The sequence below is a fragment of the Kogia breviceps genome, chromosome 4 (genome assembly GCF_026419965.1).
Source record: "Kogia breviceps isolate mKogBre1 chromosome 4, mKogBre1 haplotype 1, whole genome shotgun sequence".
Taxonomy (NCBI): domain Eukaryota; kingdom Metazoa; phylum Chordata; class Mammalia; order Artiodactyla; family Physeteridae; genus Kogia; species Kogia breviceps.
This window is the reverse complement of record NC_081313.1, coordinates 58,618,816-58,636,170: the sequence shown is the minus strand read 5'-3', so window position 1 is coordinate 58,636,170 and position 17,355 is coordinate 58,618,816. Positions and strand designations below refer to the sequence as shown.

General features: G+C 42.9%; 1 protein-coding gene across 5 annotated transcripts in view; it reads left to right on the top strand.

The window, feature by feature from the left end:
* The window catches only part of FAM169A (family with sequence similarity 169 member A), a 101,487-nt gene that overhangs the window by 25,067 nt on the left and 59,065 nt on the right, over positions 1-17,355 (top strand). Inside the window, exon 1 of one of the 5 annotated variants that reach the window (XM_067031157.1) lies at positions 12,712-12,797. The exons of 1 other annotated variant lie outside the window; for it this stretch is intronic. The gene's annotated coding sequence lies outside the window, so the exon portion shown is untranslated. Of the gene's footprint in view, positions 1-12,711; positions 12,798-13,167; positions 13,296-13,500; positions 13,816-17,355 lie in introns of those variants that run through there. 3 more of the 5 variants (XM_059062756.2, XM_067031155.1, XM_067031159.1) reach the window with 3 other exon arrangements.

Here is a 17,355-nt window from a genome sequence, read left to right as displayed (position 1 = left end):
ATTGGAGGGGTGGGGAGGAGGGTGAATGGCAGGGTGGGATTGTAATGCCTCTCCATCTTTAGTAAACACAAGTGTAGGTACTTTATACATTTTGGTTAGTAGAGTGTTTGCAAAACAGTGTACTCAGAGTGTGGAATGTGCCACCAAAACTCAAAATAATGTGCTATAATTCATTTTCATTTAAAATTAGTTATGTCTTTCTCAAAATGGATTAAAGACCTAAATGTAAGGCCAGACACTATAAAACTCTTAGAGGAAGACATAGGCAGAACACTATATGACATAAATCACAGCAAGATCCTTTTTGACCCACCTCCTAGAGAAATGGAAATAAAAACAAAAATAAACAAATGGGACCTAATGAAACTTAAAAGCTTTTGCACAGCAAAGCAACTGATAAACAAGATGAAAAGACAACCTTCAGAATGGGAGAAAATATCTGCAAATGAAGCAACTGACAAAGGATTAATCTCCAAAATTTATAAGCAGCTCATGCAGCTCAATATCAAAAAAACAAACAATCCAATCCAAAAATGGGCAGAAGACCTAAAGAAACATTTCTCCAAAGAAGATATACAGATTGCCAACAACACATGAAAGGATGCTCAACATCACTAGTCATTAGAGAAATGCAAATCAAAACTACGGTGAGGTATCACCTCACACTGGTCAGAAAAGCCATCATCAAAAACTCTACAAACAATAAATGCTGGAGAGGGTGTGGAGAAAAGGGAACCCTCCTATACTGTTGGTGGGAAGGTAAATTGATACAGCCACTATGGAGAGCAGTATGGAGGTTCCTTAAAAAACTAAAAATAGAACTACCATACAGTCCAGCTACCAGACAGATACCCTGAGAAAACCATAATTCAAAAAAGAGTCATGGGGCTTCCCTGGTGGCGCAGTGGTTGAGAATCCGCCTGCCGATGCAGGAGACACGGGTTCGTGCCCTGGTCCGGGAAGATCCCACATGCCGCGGAGCAACTAGGCCCGTGAGCCATGGCCGCTGAGCCTGTGCGTCCGGAGCCTGTGCTCCGCAACGGGAGAGGCCACAACAGTGAGAGGCCCGCATACCGAAAAAAAAAAAAAAAAAAGAGTCATGTACCACAATGTTCATTGCAGCTCTATTTACAATAGCCAGGACATGGAAGCAACCTAAGTGTCCATCGACAGAAGAATGGATAAAGAAGATGTGGCACGTATATACAATGGAATATTCCTCAGCCATAAAAAGAAACAAAATTGAGTTATTTGTAGTGAGGTGGATGGACCTAGAGTCTGTCATACAGAGTGATGTAAGTCAGAAAGAGAAAAACAAATACTGTATCCTAACACATATATATGGAATCTAAAAAAATAAAATAAAATGGTTCTGAGGAACCTAAGGGCAGGACAGGAATAAAGATGCAGACATAGAGAATGGACTTGAGGACATGGGGAGTGGGAAGGGTAAGCTGGGACGAAGTGAGAGAGTAGCATGGACATATATATATACACTACCAAGCGTAAAATAGATAGCTAGTGGGAAGCAGCTGCATAGCACAGGGAGATCAGCTCTGTGCTTTGTGACCACCTAGAAGGGTGGAAAGGGGAGGGGGGGAGGGAGGGAGATGCAAGAGGGAAGAGATATGGGAACATATGTATATGTATAACTGATTCACTTTGTTGTAAAGCAGAAACTAACACACCATTGTAAAACAGTTATACTCCAATAAAGATGTTAAAAAAAAATCTACAAACAATAATGCTGGAGAGAGTGTGGAGAAAAGGGAAACCTCTTGCACTGGTCGTGGGAATGTAAATTGATACAGCTACTATGGAGAACAGTATGGAGGTTCCTTAAAAAAAGTAAAAATAGAACTACCATATGACCCAGCAATCCCACTACTGGGCATATACCCAGAGAAAACTCTTGATTTGAAAAGATATGTACACCCCAATGTTCATAGCAGCACTATTTACAATAGCCAGGACATGGAAGCAACCTAAATGTCCATCACCAGAGGAATGGATAAAGAAGATGTGGTAAATATATACAGTGGAATATTATTCAGCCATAAAAAGGAATGCAGTTGGGCCATTTGTAGAGATGTGGATGGACCTAGAGTCTGTCATACAGAGTGAAGTAAGTCAGAAAGAGAAAAACAAATATAGTATATTAACGCATATATGTGGAATCTAGAAAAATGATATAGATGACCTTAATTGCCAAGCAGAAATAGAGACACAGAAGTAGAGAACAAATGTATGGAAACCAAGGGGGAAAGGGGTGGGGTGGGAGGAATTGGGAGATTGGGATTGACACATATACACTACTGATAGTATGTATAACACAGACAACTGACAGTGATTTCAGCTGCAGGTATCAGTAAGTGTCAGCTTGCAGCCAGCAGCAGGGAGTAGTAGCAGCAAGCAAGATCTTAGTTCCCGGGCCGGGAGTTGTAACCACTGCACCACAGGGGCCAGCAGCTAGGGTCTGGATCCCTAGTTCTTGCCCACCTTGTCAAAAATGAATTCAGGCAAGGAGACAGAAGGTAAAGAGAAAAGTAGAACAGTTTATTGGGAAAGCAAAGTACCTGTGGAAAGATACATGGGCAAACTCAAGGAGAGGGAGTCCCCAGAGTCTCCCTTCTGGGGAGTTTAAATCCTTTATAAGGGGGCAGCCTTCCGGGTCTTTGTCTTCCTTTTGACCCCATGGCTAATTTGCCTCTGGACCCTCCCCTGGGTGCGCACACACCCCTCGGTTAAGATGGATCCCACTGCAAAGGCCCCTGGGAGGAGATAGTAGGACTTACTGCGGTCTGGCATCTCCTGCGTTTTTGACCCTGTGAAGGCTTTTGCGCATGTGTAGCGCCTCCCTTGCTCCAAGGATGGGAAATGTGTGACCTCTTGATCTTTTAACAGGGTTTAGTCCCACTCTGTCCCTGCCATAAAAATGCCCAATGTCCGGTTATTTACCCTATTCCTGTTGCTGGTTTTTATATCAAGGTAAAGATCTTGAAATATAGACAGGAGTCCGGTCATAACTATGTAGTCCTGGAGCCCATTTGTCTCCTGCTTCAGGAAGTGTAAACAGGGGGCAGGTAATGAGCCTGGAGCTCATCTTCTTCTCACCCCAGGAAGTGTGAACAGGAGGCCAGTTGTAAATGCCTAGCCTGGAGAGCATCTATCTCCTGCCTAAATGGGAACACACTGTATAGCACAGGGAACTCTGCTTAATGCACTGTAGTGTCCTAAATGGGGGCGGGGGGGGGAATATATGTACATGTATGGTTGATTCACTTTGCTGTGAAGTAGAAGCTAATACAATATTGTAAAGCAACTATACTCCAATAAAAATTAATTTTTAAAAAAAAAGAGAAAAGAAAAAGGTGCCCCATCCTCTGGCTGATGGAGTTAGGGCACTTGGTATGGCACACAGAGCCCAGGTAGGATTTTAGCCTTTTCTCGTGCCCTCTGGTGTGTGGCCTTGTGCCAGGCCCAGCATGTATAAAGACCATGGAGCAAGGACATTATAGTGTTTATTCTCAGGGTCCCTCTTCAGCTAGGAATCGACTCTGCTGGGGAGTGGGCAAGGATTAAAGTATGGTACTCATTTATTACAAGACTGATGGGGCAGAGGCCTTTACCCAGTTGTGTAGGAAGAGGACCTACACAGCCTCTCCTCGATCTGTCACCTCTTTTTTTTTTTTTGTCCCCTCTTTTTGATCTTGGACACGTTGGTCCTGAAAACTGCAAAAACTCTGGGTACGAATAACTCCATCCAAACCCTCGTCCTAAGAGACTTGACCAAACTCTAGCCTGCTTCCAGCAGCCGAAGGCCCTGGCATGACCCACCGTCCACCCCCCCTTAAATTCCTATCTGGAAAAGCTCTCAGCTGACAAAAGAATTACTGTTTGTTCCAGCCAACACCGGACCATAGGCCCTTGACCTCCCATTCTCAGAGCATTTATTGAAAAAACTTACAGTTGTAAATTCCTCTTCTGTCCCTTTGAAATATATTTGAGTCTTCTACAACCCAAGAATGTCTTTTTCAAAGACCTGAAAGCCATTTCTTTGAAGCTTAATCATCAGGATGATAGGGCCTCTGCCTCCCAGTCTCTGGGAAACACCAGATGCCTAACTTGGACGAATTCCACTTAGCAGACACAGAAGCCCTAATCACATTCACATTCACGTTAACCAACCCCCTTACCCGCTTTTTGTGACTTTTCCCTTTTCTAATTTTGCCCACCCCTCCCTCCCTGCTTTGCTCCCCCTCCCTAATCCCTAATTCTCCTTTTAAAATGCCCATTCACATCTTCGCAAATCAGAATTGAGTTCATTGAGTTCGGCTCTTTCCCCTGCGGCAGTAGTTACTGAATAAAATCTGTCTTTAACCCCTTTAACTAGTGTGTGGCTTTGTCTTTGATGGTTCTACCAATTCTTATCCTGCTCCTTTCTATAAAAGTAATTTAACTTGCCGTCCCTTAATGTTCTAGCACACTTATTTTTCCATGTTGATATCTAGTTTCTATAAATATAATATTTAATCACTGCATGTTATGGGTTATGTGCCACACATTTCTTAACGAAAACCCCACTAAATTTGTTCTTATTATAAAAGGACTATATGTTTATCATGAAAAAATAATATAAAAAAATATAAATTACCTATTCAGTAATGCCACTACCCAGTTTTTCCCCTTTTGAATTCATTTTCCAGCAGCCGACCTGTTAACCTGGTGTTAACATTTCAATATATATCCTTATGGTTTATACATTCTCTGAATATATCTGTATAATTGAGCATAATTTTAAAAGCAAAAGTGGTATCCTACTCTTACAGATGTCTTTGCTACTCAACATTTTCCTATGTCCATAAATATTGTTCAGAAAGGCAATGTAAAGACTACAGCACATTCCACTGTATGGAGGTACCAACATTTTCAGTAACAACTCTTTGGTGGGCTTCCCCACCACCAGTATTTTCCTGTTACAAACAATATTGAAATCATCTTGTTTGCAACTCTTTGTGCTCACCCTTAACAAGTTCCTTTGGATAAATTCTGAAGGGAGCATTTAACTCCACTGATGAACTCAACTCCTTTCTTTGGGCCTCAATACCCCACATTCGCCCTTTCCTCTCTGGCTACGTCTCTGCTTCCCATGTAGGATCTTCTTCTGGTCTCTCTTAGGTTTTGCCTGTGCCTGTGCTTTTTCCTCCCAGTCTCCCACAGTAAGCTCACTCATCCCATGGCTCCTCCAACTTCCATCCCTATGCAATGACTCCCCATCTATACCTTCTGTCTAGATGTCTCCCCTGTTGGGGCCCAGGGCAGGCCGCCTCAATAGTCAACAAGCCTCAGTGGCATATTGATTATTTTGAATGAAAGTTACCTGAGGGAATTCCCTGTCAGTCTAGTGGTTGGGACTCCACGCTTTCACTGCCAGGGGCCTGGGTTCAATCCCCACCTGGCTGAGGAGCAAGCTGTGAGGCACAGCCAAAAAAAAAAGAAACTTAAAAAACTGCCAATGCAGTAGAGACACTTTGACCCTCCTCTCTGTCTCCCTGAAAGCGGGAAGTAAATCTCCTTCCCTGTGCCAGGAGGTAGAAAGATATCCTTATCACCAGAGGTAGGGAATTTGGGGCTGAGAAGCCTGTATAAATAAACCTTGTTCCTCCTTTACTAATTTACTATCCAAGCCCACACTTTGCTTAAATTCCTTACTAATTAAGCATCCAAACCTAAGGTTCTTTGTCCTGTCAAATCCTCACAAATTTATTGTTTCTTTGTGTGAAAAAATATAAAAGCTACCCACCTTTGGTCACTCTCTGAGCATCATTTTATGATCTCCTATGTGCATGAAATTTAATTGGTTTTTCTCTTGTTCATCTGTCTTGTATATTAGTCCAGCCACTGTTACTGATCCAAACACGGGTCTGCTTGCCTGTGCCCAGTAAAGCCAGTCTACTGACACTGAAACCCTGCAGGGGGGCCCTCCCAGGTGCAAAAGACTTTCCATGTCCCGTGTCCGCTTCTTATTTGCAGGATAAAGGCTTCAGCCTCCTAGACCTCCCTGAGGTCGGGTCATGGTCGGGTCATGAAATAGTCAACTTCTTCCATTTGGTGGAGGTTTTAGCATCTCAGTAAAACAACTGAGGAAATGTGCATCAGATACTGTTATCTAGGTACTTCAGGGAGGAACTAAAGCAGAGGGAACGGGAGGGCGCAGTCTGTTCTGGGAAGACCCCATAGGATCCTGCTTGGTTACACCACAAGAACTCAAGAGGAGTAGAGAGGGAAATTACCCCCCTGTCCCCAACAAACCCTGAGCTCCAGTTCCTAAAGTTCTGTTTCAGATGTTCCCACTTGAATGTCTCACAGCACAGAAAACTCAACATAGCCAAAATGGAATTCATGATTTTACCTCCTAAATTCTCCTTCTCTAGTGATGCCTATTTTAGTAAGCAGCACCAACATCTACCCTGGTTGAAGCCAGAAGCCTGGTGGTTGTGCTTCTCTTCTCTATTACTTTGCACATTTTGCCAAGTCCTGTTGATTCCACTTCCCACCTTTGAGCTTTAGAATTCATTTACTTCTCTTCATTCTCTCTGTGACCTCCAGACCAGACTGCCATCTCTCACCCAGATTAATTAATCAGCTCCATAACTGGTTCCCTGCCTCAGTCATATTTTCTTCAATTCATTTTCCCCATTGCAGCCTGAGAAAATTTGCTAACATGTGTCACTGCGAAACTTAAACTTCTTAAACAGCTCTCCCTTGCCTTTGGGAGGGAGTCCATACTGACCATGGCTGACCAGGGCTTTTTAGAGGAATAACTGGTCCTGCCTGTTTCTCTGGTCTCATTTCTTGACACCCTGCACTCTGCTAAAAGCACTAGTTGTCTTCTCAGTCCTGCCAGCAAACCATTGTTCTACGGGCACATCCACATTTCTTGTTGGCTCTGCCTGTCCCATTTGTCACTTTGGCACATCACAGGGTCTATACAGCACAGTGCCTGGCATAACAGACTTCGAAAGACACATGTTCAGTTAATAAATATATAATATTGGGTGAGAGGGTGTTAATATAAATATTTTCTAGAAGCTTGGATATATACTAACTGAGAAGCAGTATAGTTAAGTCTAAAGTCTAGCATTTAAAGTCTAGTATAATTCAGGACAATGGTCAAATTCCTGCTCTACCACCTTGGGTCAATTTCTTCACCTCTGTAAACCTCAGTTTCATCATCTTTGAAATAAGGGTATAGTATCTACCTGAAATAGATAGTGTGAGGATTAAACAAGACAACTTAAGTAAAACATTTAGTACAATGTTTGGTACATAAGTGTTTAATAAATGTAACCTGGCAACAACGACAAACGGTGACCATGATACTTTGCCCCCAGATGGGCGGTCCATTTGCATTTCGACCTATTATAGAGTGAGTAGCTGTTTCAATAAGTGATTAAAAATAATACCTCTTATTGCCTGCAATAAGATAGGCAAACGTTTTTGTATTTCTTTGATTAATAGTAATATACCTCTTTAGACGTTCATGGTATTATTTATACATTTTGGCTTTAAAAAAAATGCTTTAGTGACATCTTCATGCACAAAACTTTTTTTTCCCACTGTTTTGAAATTTTTACTTATTTTCTTGTCATTTATTCAATAGCCACTTTAGGAAATACACTCAATAAAAAACATTAGATTGTAGTTAATTTTTTCTTCTTTTTAAAAGTTTCCTTAAGTATTAAGGGGAACATTCACACTTTCATCACTTTTGATATGTATTGACAGGTGGCTTTCTATGAAGTACAGACTACTTATTCTCATTTTAGGATCCCTCTTGATGCCTTGATTCTTCTACTTGTTTTTAATTAAAAATGAAAAACATAATTATACTTTTCTGTATATTCCTTATACACTTGGCATGGCGATTACTTTGGCCAGTAACTTGTTTCTAGACTACTACAGCCACTTCTTATCCTTCCTCACAGTAATATTTGAGACTCACTGAGGTCATGTGTGAAATGTTTAAAATCAAGTGCACTAAATGATCAAGTATAATATATTCTTTTCATGGTCAGGGAGTAGTGTGTTTTCTTCATCACATACTAGGTAGGTAAGTCACAGAGAGCACTGATTTCTGCAAAATGCAGTTCCTTAAGACAGCAGCAAAATCATAGAAGAGCATCTATAAAGTATAGTATACATATTATAGAAGAGTGTTCTTTTTTTCTAGCCATAGCAAGGAGGCAGTGTTTAACTTTGAATTTTAGTGAGGACTGCATTTGTTGGCAAGTGACCAAGAAGACTGGTGGTAGGCAGTCTGGAATTGGTGTGGTAGCTCCATCACGTCATGATTGTCCCATGTTACTATATCTTGACTCTGGCATAGTTAATACATGGGTTTCATTCTCATGGTCAGCTCATGGTTACAAGATGGCTGCTCTGATCCTAGAGGTAAGGCCTTCTTCCAGGCAGGAAGGAGAAAAAAGCACAAATGGCAAAAGACAAAGGGATAGCTCAGCGTGTCTTTTATCAGGAAAAAAAAAATCTTTCTTGGAAAGCCATACCAAATAATCTTCTGCTTACATTTCATTGACCAAAATGATCATAAGCTGCAAGATGAGTCTGGGAAGGAAAATAGTTTTGGTTGGACACATTGCCACCCTGAACAAAATTGGGTCTGGCAGAGAGAAGGGGAAAATGGATATTAACTAGGCATCTTGCTATATATGGATGTAAATATGTAATTTTTCTTTAGTAATATGAAAAATACCACATCTTCTTTCTGTTAAACTGAGCCTAAACTTACCAAATACTCTGTGCTTAAACTTGTATCTCGGGCTTCCCTGGTGGCGCAGTGGTTGAGAATCCGCCTGCCGATGCAGGGGACACGGGTTCGTGCCCCGGTCCGGGAAGATCCCACATGCCGCGGAGCGGCTGGGCCCGTGAGCCATGGCCGCTGAGCCTGCGCGTCCGGAGCCTGTGCTCCGCAACGGGAGAGGCCACAACAGTGAGGCCCGCATACCACCAAAAAAAAAAAAAAAACTTGTATCTCATATTAGATCAAACCAAAGCAAAAGAACAAATGTAACTGGTCTTCTCAAACCTGTTATTGCTCTTGTTCTTCAGGTTCTTTTTTCTTCTTTTTCTCAGTGCATAGTACCATTCAGGCATTTGAAATCCTCAGATAGTAGTAGTGTTTGACAAAGAAAACCCCAACAAAATACTGCTTTTAATAATTAAAGCATTCCTGTGACATATTTTATATACCTGAGGAAAAAATAAAGCATTCTTCTAGGGTGAATAGGAATGATTACCTTCTCGCTTCCCATTTTCCATGGCTGACACTATTAGCTAACTAGTTAACTAACTGGCTAATATTTTAGATCTAGAAGTCCCTGGGCTACCTCAGTCATGAAAACCTTTTCATTGTAATTTTATGAATTTAAAACATGTGTGTTGTATACATTGGACCCTAATTCTACCCATCTAAGTCTAATGGAGGGTCAAAGGTGGTGATGAATCTTTTCTCAGGAAATGTGTTTCTTCCATTCACTAAATGAATGTATAAATAAAACTTATAACTGCTCTCTGGAACCTGAAAAAAAAAAAATCCTGGAGAGCAATTAACCTTAAAAGTTTGTGGGTTTTTTTGTTGTTTGGGTTTTTTCACTTTTAAAAAACTAACAGATTATATAATTTTGCTTAATATATATGTGAGGAAATCTTACAAATTTTCTTTCTAACTAAGGGTTTAATTCCCTCTTCATGTCCAGGAAAATACTACTGGATCTAAGATATCATTTAAACATGAAGGCACTGGTATTTGGTATGTTTTAGGGCTTCAAAAGTGAAATTCAATCATATGGCATAACATTTTGTGTCCATGAAAGGCGGTATAGGACACTGGTTAAGGGAGTGTGCTCTTGAGCCAAATTGCCAGGATTATTAGCTCTGTGACCCTGAGCAAATTATTTAGCTTCTCTGTGTGCCTCAATTTCCTTGTAGGTAAACTGGGGATAACATTGGTATGTACCTCAAAGGATGGTTATTATAATTAAATGAGTTAATCTCCACAAAGAAGTTAGTAGAGTGCCTTGCAATTTGTTAACAATCAAAAACATTAGCCATTATTTTAGCCATTAGGAATTTCTCTTTTCCAGTACAGTTTAAGGACTTTTTTCTGGGTCATTTGTATCAGCAATCTCCAAAGTCCAGTGTTGTAACAAGTCTCTCTTAACATGGTTTCATACTAACAATGCAGTAAGAACTCAACAATTTCTTTCTGCTTATAACTTAACAAAATAATAAAGCAAGCATATGCAACAACAGAAATCAAAGCAATAATCCTTTTACTTGCTACAAAACTTTTTAGACAAAAGCGTCAAAGCATATTTCACAATATTTGGTAGTGATTTACAGCATGTATTAATCTGATAAAGACTTTTTTTTTTTTTTTTTTTTTTTTTGTGGTACGTGGGCCTCTCACTACTGTGGCCTCTCCTGTTGTGGAGTGCAGGCTGTGGACGCGCAGGCTCAACGGCCATTGCTCACGGGCCCAGCCGCTCCGCGGCACGTGGGATCCCCCCGGACCGGGGCACGAACCCGCGTCCCCTGTATCGGTAGGCAGACCCTCAACCACTGCGCCACCAAGGAAGCCCAAGACTTGTTTTTTTAATTCTTTGCACACTAAGAGCACATGGATCTTCAGAATATGGGTAAACACAGAAGTAAGATTTCATGTATCTCAGCCATAGAGGAATGTAAATGGTGATTTTTTTTTCTTAAAACACTCAAAGCCTTATCATGTTGCAGGTAAAGAGAACGAAGCCAGAGCTTCCTCACACGACACTCCTCATAGGTAGGAGACAGCACTTCTTTAGCAGGTCTCTGCAGGAAAGATCCTTGCTGCAGGAAGAGAGCTGGGTTTAGCTGCTTGAATGAGGGGCCACTGGACCCTCTCTTTTATGGGGCTAGGTGAGTGTGGCTTTGATTCCTAACAGAGTGGCCAGACATTTGAAAGACAGGCTTCCCAGGCACAAGCAGCCACTGACTACAATAATAGCTAAAAGCCAATCACACTCATGCATTTCAAACATAAAAAGTTGCATTAGCTAGCTTTACTCTATGGCCCAAGGCTTCAACACCAGTAGTTTGGTAGCCAAAAGAACATCTTCCCAAGTGGCAATTGCTTGGAATTGCCCTGGGAACTCCGACTTACATACAGCCCTAGAAATATAAATTCCAGAGTTATATAACTTCATTCATTCAACATTTGCTGTGGATAAAACACATGCACCCCAATGTTCATTGCAGCACTATTTACAATAGCAAGGACGTGGAAGCAACCTTAATGTCCATCAACAGATGAATGGATAAATAAGATGTGGTACATCTGGTACAATGGAATATTATTCAGCCATAAAAAGGAACGAAATTGGGTCATTTGTAGAGACGTGGATGAATCTAGAGACTGTCATACAGAGTGAAGTAAGTCAGAAAGAGAAAAACAAATATCGCATATTAACGCATATATGTGGAACCTAGAAAAATGGTACAGATGGACCAGTTTGCAGGGCAGAAATTGAGACAGATGTAGAGAACAAACGTATGGACACCAAGCGGGGAAAGCCGCAGCGGGTGGGGATGGTGGTGTGATGAATTGGGCGATTGGGATTGACATGTATACACTGATGTGTATAAAATGGATGACTAATAAGAACCTGCTGTATAAAAAAATAAAATTAAAAAATTAAAAAAAAAACAAACCCCAACTATTCAAATTTCCTGCTCAATTAAATCTAGTTCATTGTTAAGGTCCACAAAAATGGTAACTACTTTATGTATAACATTTAAGATTTCTGCTAATTAAATATTACAAATAAAAAAATTACAGATGTGAGGTTGATTCTTACGAGCAACTGAAGGTAGAAAAGTCTATTTTATGAAAAAAATCTGAGCCAAATATCTCTGCATCAACAAGTATACTTTTAAGTATCTACTGATCTCATTGATCGTTAGTAACTTCATGAAAGGTCGGTACTATGATTGCTAAATATTTCTGAGGAATTAAAGAAGCAATTTCAAAGGTACTGGATGGGCTAAAAACAGTGCCACAGCTCTTGAATGATCAGTTTATTTTCCAGAGTTTATGGATAATAGGAAGTATTAAAATTACTCAAATACAATACTATTCCTCAGTACATTTATTAAACATATTTAAACCATGGCATGCATTACTTTGAAGAAACCTACCATGCTTTAAATACTTGAGAGTTTATCTTTCTTCCGTGGGAGTGTAATTAGCAAAAGGGCCCTGGGCGCTAAGGCAAGGGAAATGAATTGGAAGAGGAAGCGGAGGAAAGGAGGGTGGAGCGCGGTCCTTCTGGGTTGGGGATAGTTTTGCGTGTGCTAGTTTCTGCAAGAGAAAGGCTCAACGCAGGAATCTGGTGGTTCCTTGTAATCTCAAGATGGAAGTCTGGGCACTTGGGCTTGTCCAAATTGTGAAGGGGCCTCTCGACTTCCTTTCGCCTTCCATCCTCCAGTGTGGCAGTGGGTTTCGGAGGGAGGTGGCCGGTGGGGGCCTGTGGACCTCGTCCGCACCCTCCGCATCCCTGTCCGAGGCCGGGAGGCCTCGCCCACCCTGGGTAAATGCCCGGAGGTCCCGCCCCTCGCTAGAGGAGAACTCCTTGGGGCGTGCAAACGGGATCCTGCGAATGTTGACATTAAGGGAATACGCAAATTCAGCGTCGTGGTCCCCGCAGCTTACCCGTACCTATTTTTATACCTAAGCCAAGGTCACTCTTTAATACCCGGCCATTGCCTGAGTTGGGGCGTCGCGCTCTGACTAGCGACGGCGGCGGGAGCGGGGAGAGGGGGCGCGGGTGGCGGGGCGGCGGCCGCGTGGCGCCCTCCGGCCGGCCTAGCCCGCACCTGCCCGGAGCCCGCCTAACCAGCGAGCCCGGTGGGAGGCAGGGCGGCGTCCCAGGCTTTGAGGAGGGGCCGCGCGGCGCGGGCGGGCGGGGGGATTCGCGGTGGGCGCGGGCGCCGCGCGGCTGCAAAGGCTGGAGGCGCTGCGGCGCGAGTGCGTCACGCTGGCGGAGGGCACGGTGGGCTGCGGCCGACCCGCCGACCAGGAGCCGGGCGTCCCGGGCGAGGGGCAGGCGGCTGTACCGGCCCCGGAAGCCGCGAGCGGCGCGGCCCGGGCCCGGCCGGGGGTCGCCAGCGAGCCGCCGCCGGCTTCATTCATTCCCGCGGCTCCGCCTCCTTTCCCGGGCTCCGGCGGCGCGTCCAAGGTGAGTGCGCGGCCCGTCTCGGGCGGGGGCCGCGGGCCCAGGCCGAGGCTGCCCGGTCCGGCCTCGCGCCCCGCCGGCCCCGGCCCCGCACCCCCGCCTGCGGGCGGTGACGCGGACCACAAGCTGCGGGCTGCCCCGAGGACTCGGGCGCGGCGCAGGCCCACGCCTGGCCACCCGGGCCCGGGGCGCGCGTCCAGCTGCGGGCGACTGGCCTGCTTCCCCGAGGGGCGTGTGGCGCGCCCCAGGTGCGTCGGCCTCCACTCCAGAGCCACCATTTTGTGTGAGGGAATGCCTCCTTCTCCTTCCTCCGCCCGCCGCGGCCCGCTCCCCAGCTGCAGCTTGTTGTGCCTGCTCTACTCCCCTCCCCTCCCACCTCTCCCACCTGGAGCCTGTTCGCCCGGTCGGTCGCCTCGGCGTGGGGGAAGCGGACCTGGTGGCTGGTGGGGCGGAAGCGTTTGGACTCGGGTTCAGCCACGGATGCTCTGACCGCCTCTCTTACCTTTAACCACTTTTGGAATAGGTATTGTATAGATTCCGTTCTAGAATGTAGGTCATTACATTTTTTTTCTGATTCTTAGCTGCCCATTATGCAATGTTTCGAGGCCTGTGCCCTAGGAAATCAGTGGGTGAAGCTTTGGATTGTTTATGGCTCAGGGATCTGGATTACATTTACTCCCATTATCGCCCTTTGGGAGAGGGGGTGAAGTATCTCACTAGCTTTTCAGCTTCTGGAAAGTGGTATGAGTGTTCTACCTGGAGTAGCTTCTAAAATAACCACTATCCCTTCCTCCTTTGGGATATCGTTTCAAAACCTCAATGAAAACGCTCTCGTGTGAGGATTTTGAGGGGGGTAGGGACAGGTTGCTAAAAGACTACCCAAAGGAAAAGTTGTGATTTAGAACTGTTACACCTTCCGTCATTTTCACGGTTCCAGAGAATTTGGTAATTCTTGTTTTAACTTGTCTCCTCGCAAACATACGTACGTACCTAGTAGATTATACTCCGGTCATCTTTATTTTATCACTGCATCACAGACAGGGATTAAAGTCTGGAATGGTGGCAGTTGCATAATACACACATTTGGGCCCTGGAGGGAATTCACTAAAATGGATCTGGGTTTGATGTGCGTTGTATCGTTTGCTTGCATTTATGTATGTATGTACAAAAGATGTACAGGTTATTTTTGCAAACTGTATTTAGCTTTTCTCCCTCAAGAGGAACGATTTTTAGTGACTAACATGGACAAGATTAAGTTTTTGGTATGTAGATGAGACTAAGTTTTTGGTTTTTAAAAACCTTTGCTTGTTTGTTGTTTGGTTTTTCTGGTGGGGGGAGACCAGGGAATGTGGTGGTGAGAGGAACCTGGGAAAAGTCCATTTGTGATAAGACTTCCAGTACAAGTAAAGGTAAACTATCACAGCCTTTCACGGAAAGCTTGTAGCTGTCACAGTGAACTCCTCTCTTTGAATTTATGATGAGGATTGGCTTAGGGAACTTAGCTTATATGAGTAGCAACATTGGTCTGCTGCTTGAGTGATTATAACCTAACATGCTTTACCTGTGGATTTTAGGTTCTAACAAGTTCCAAATGAGACTGACCTTTGAAATAGTATTCGAATCATTACAACTGGTATCATTTCTCTAATAAAGATACAATATACATCAAACAAAAGGCTTAACTTTGATTTGGAGAAAACAAAATATTTTATAGTTACATGCTTTTGAGAGTCATCCTCTTTATTAAATTACTCTAAACTTTTTTTCTGATTAGTTGAAGACTCTTTCACTTAGCATCTCTGCAAACACATGATTCCATATCATGTACCATCCTTAGTAGAAGTGTCATGCCACTCCTTAATGACATGTTCTGTGGGAAGAATTATGGAGGTGAAAGGGACCTTGGACATCAAGAGATGAGCTGAGAGATGTCTTGTTTCAGAGAACTTAAGGAAGTAAAGATTGCCTGCTAAGGATTGCTTGTGCCCTGACTGGGCCTGTGCTAGGTCCCAAGGGATTGAGATTGTTCCTGCCGGCAAGTTCAGCACGTAGTCAGACACAATCCTTATATCTTTACACTGATTCTCTTAATACACGTGTCAGAGAGGTTCACTGAATTGGTACTCTTGTATTTAATTAACCTGAGTTTGGAAGTGATCTTGGTGTGCTTTTTTATCTTTAATGTGGCTTGAGATTTTGAACATTATTATACCAATGGTTGAGAAATTGAAAAGAGAAAAAAAACCCCTCTAACATTTTTCTACTTATCTCCTACCTAACTAACCCTTGTTAAGCCTTCAGTGTGTGTTAGGTTCAGTCATATGCCCAAGATTTACTTTTTTTTTTTTGCGGTATGCGGGCCTCTCAGTGTGGCCTTTCGCGTTGCGGAGCACAGGCTCCGGACTCGCAGGCTCCAGCCACCCCGCGGCATGTGGGATCTTCTCGGGCCGGGGCACGAACCCGCGTCTCCTGCATCGGCAGGTGGACTCCCATTCACTGCGCCACCAGGGAAGCCCAGATTTACTTTTTAGAGTTAATTAGAATACAAAAGGATTGAGTATTCGGGCTGGTTTTCAAAAAATATCAAGGATTCTGTAGAAAGGATCACTGGTTGAGTAGGAAGTTAAAACTTCCATGTTTATTTCCATTTCTAAGATTTTATGATTCTAAATTGAAAAAAAGAATTGCACGATTATTGTGTTTACAGTGATTTTCTTATCCCACACCATTAGGCTTCTGATCCTTTGTATGTTTAACCCTGAAATTAAAGTACTAAATTTGGCATGTTTCATGGGTAGTAGGGGTATTTCACAATTCTTTAGTAGGACAACAACAAAATTACTCAAGGTTGTATTTATTAAGGAAGAGGTGTGATGACTTAAAGATAATCTGGGAACAGCTGATAATTATTAGACTCATTGAATTTTAGAGCTGGTATGTGAAACCTTAGGGTTTTTCTGCTCTGTAGGAGGGATCTACTCATCTAGGCCAACCTATTTTGGGGGCCAGAAAGTTTGTGACTTAGCACATACTTTAGAAAAAAAAAAAAGCATGATTTTAGTTACAGGCTGCTCCAATGAGATGTTAGTTTTAGGTTACACCAAACGTAGCTTTCAAGTATTCAGCAAACACTGAGTGTCTTATATTATGGACCACAAAACCAAATAGACCCCACCGTCATGGTGTTTGTAGTTTAGTGAAGTATTGTAGATTAAAATGTTAAAAATTCCTTAAAATCTAAATGCACAAAGATTTTTGCAAATAGGGAACAAATCAACTTAGTAAATTGTATTCTTTAAGAAAGTGCCAGACTGCATGTTGGGGGACCCCTGCATTTATGGATTGTGCAGAGGAGAGAGAGGGTTCAGTTGTTGAAGGAAACTGAGGGAAAGAAGCTAAAAAATAGAATTGAGAGAGAGTGTTGTCCAAGGAAGGAGGGAAACTTTTAAGTGGCAGAAAATAGTCAGTTGGGTCTGGTCTGTCATAAGGACAGGAGGGGTGAGAATGAAAATAATCCCTTGAATTTGGGAATTGAGAGGTTATTGGAGGCCTTAAGAGAAGTAATATAAGTATAGCGATAAGGGGAGAAGCCAATTTAAGAATGAATAGCTGTGAAGAAAAAGTCAATGAGCTTGACTCTGTTGTACAATGATTGATAAAGTAATAAACTGTACTGATAAGGAACTTTTTAGTCTGAAGTCTTTTTTTTTTTTTACTTTTTGGCCACATGGGAAGGCATGTGGAATCTTAGTTCCCCCACCAGGGATCTATCCCGAGCCCCCTGCAGTGGAAGCACGGAGTCTTAACCGCTGGACCACCAGGGAAGTCCCTCTAAAGTCTTATACATATTAACAGTGCTTTCAGGGCTTATCTCAAAATGTTGGCGGAGGTAAATGTGATAATGTTCCTAAAGGTGAGCTACAACTAATGTTATCATCAATGAGATTAGGATAGTTTTTGGGTTTTTTTTTGTTTGTTTTTGGTATCTAGTTCAGTGTTTCTAATCTTTTTCTCCTTTTTATTATCTTCTTCCCACATCGTGCCATGTACAACACTTTTTTGA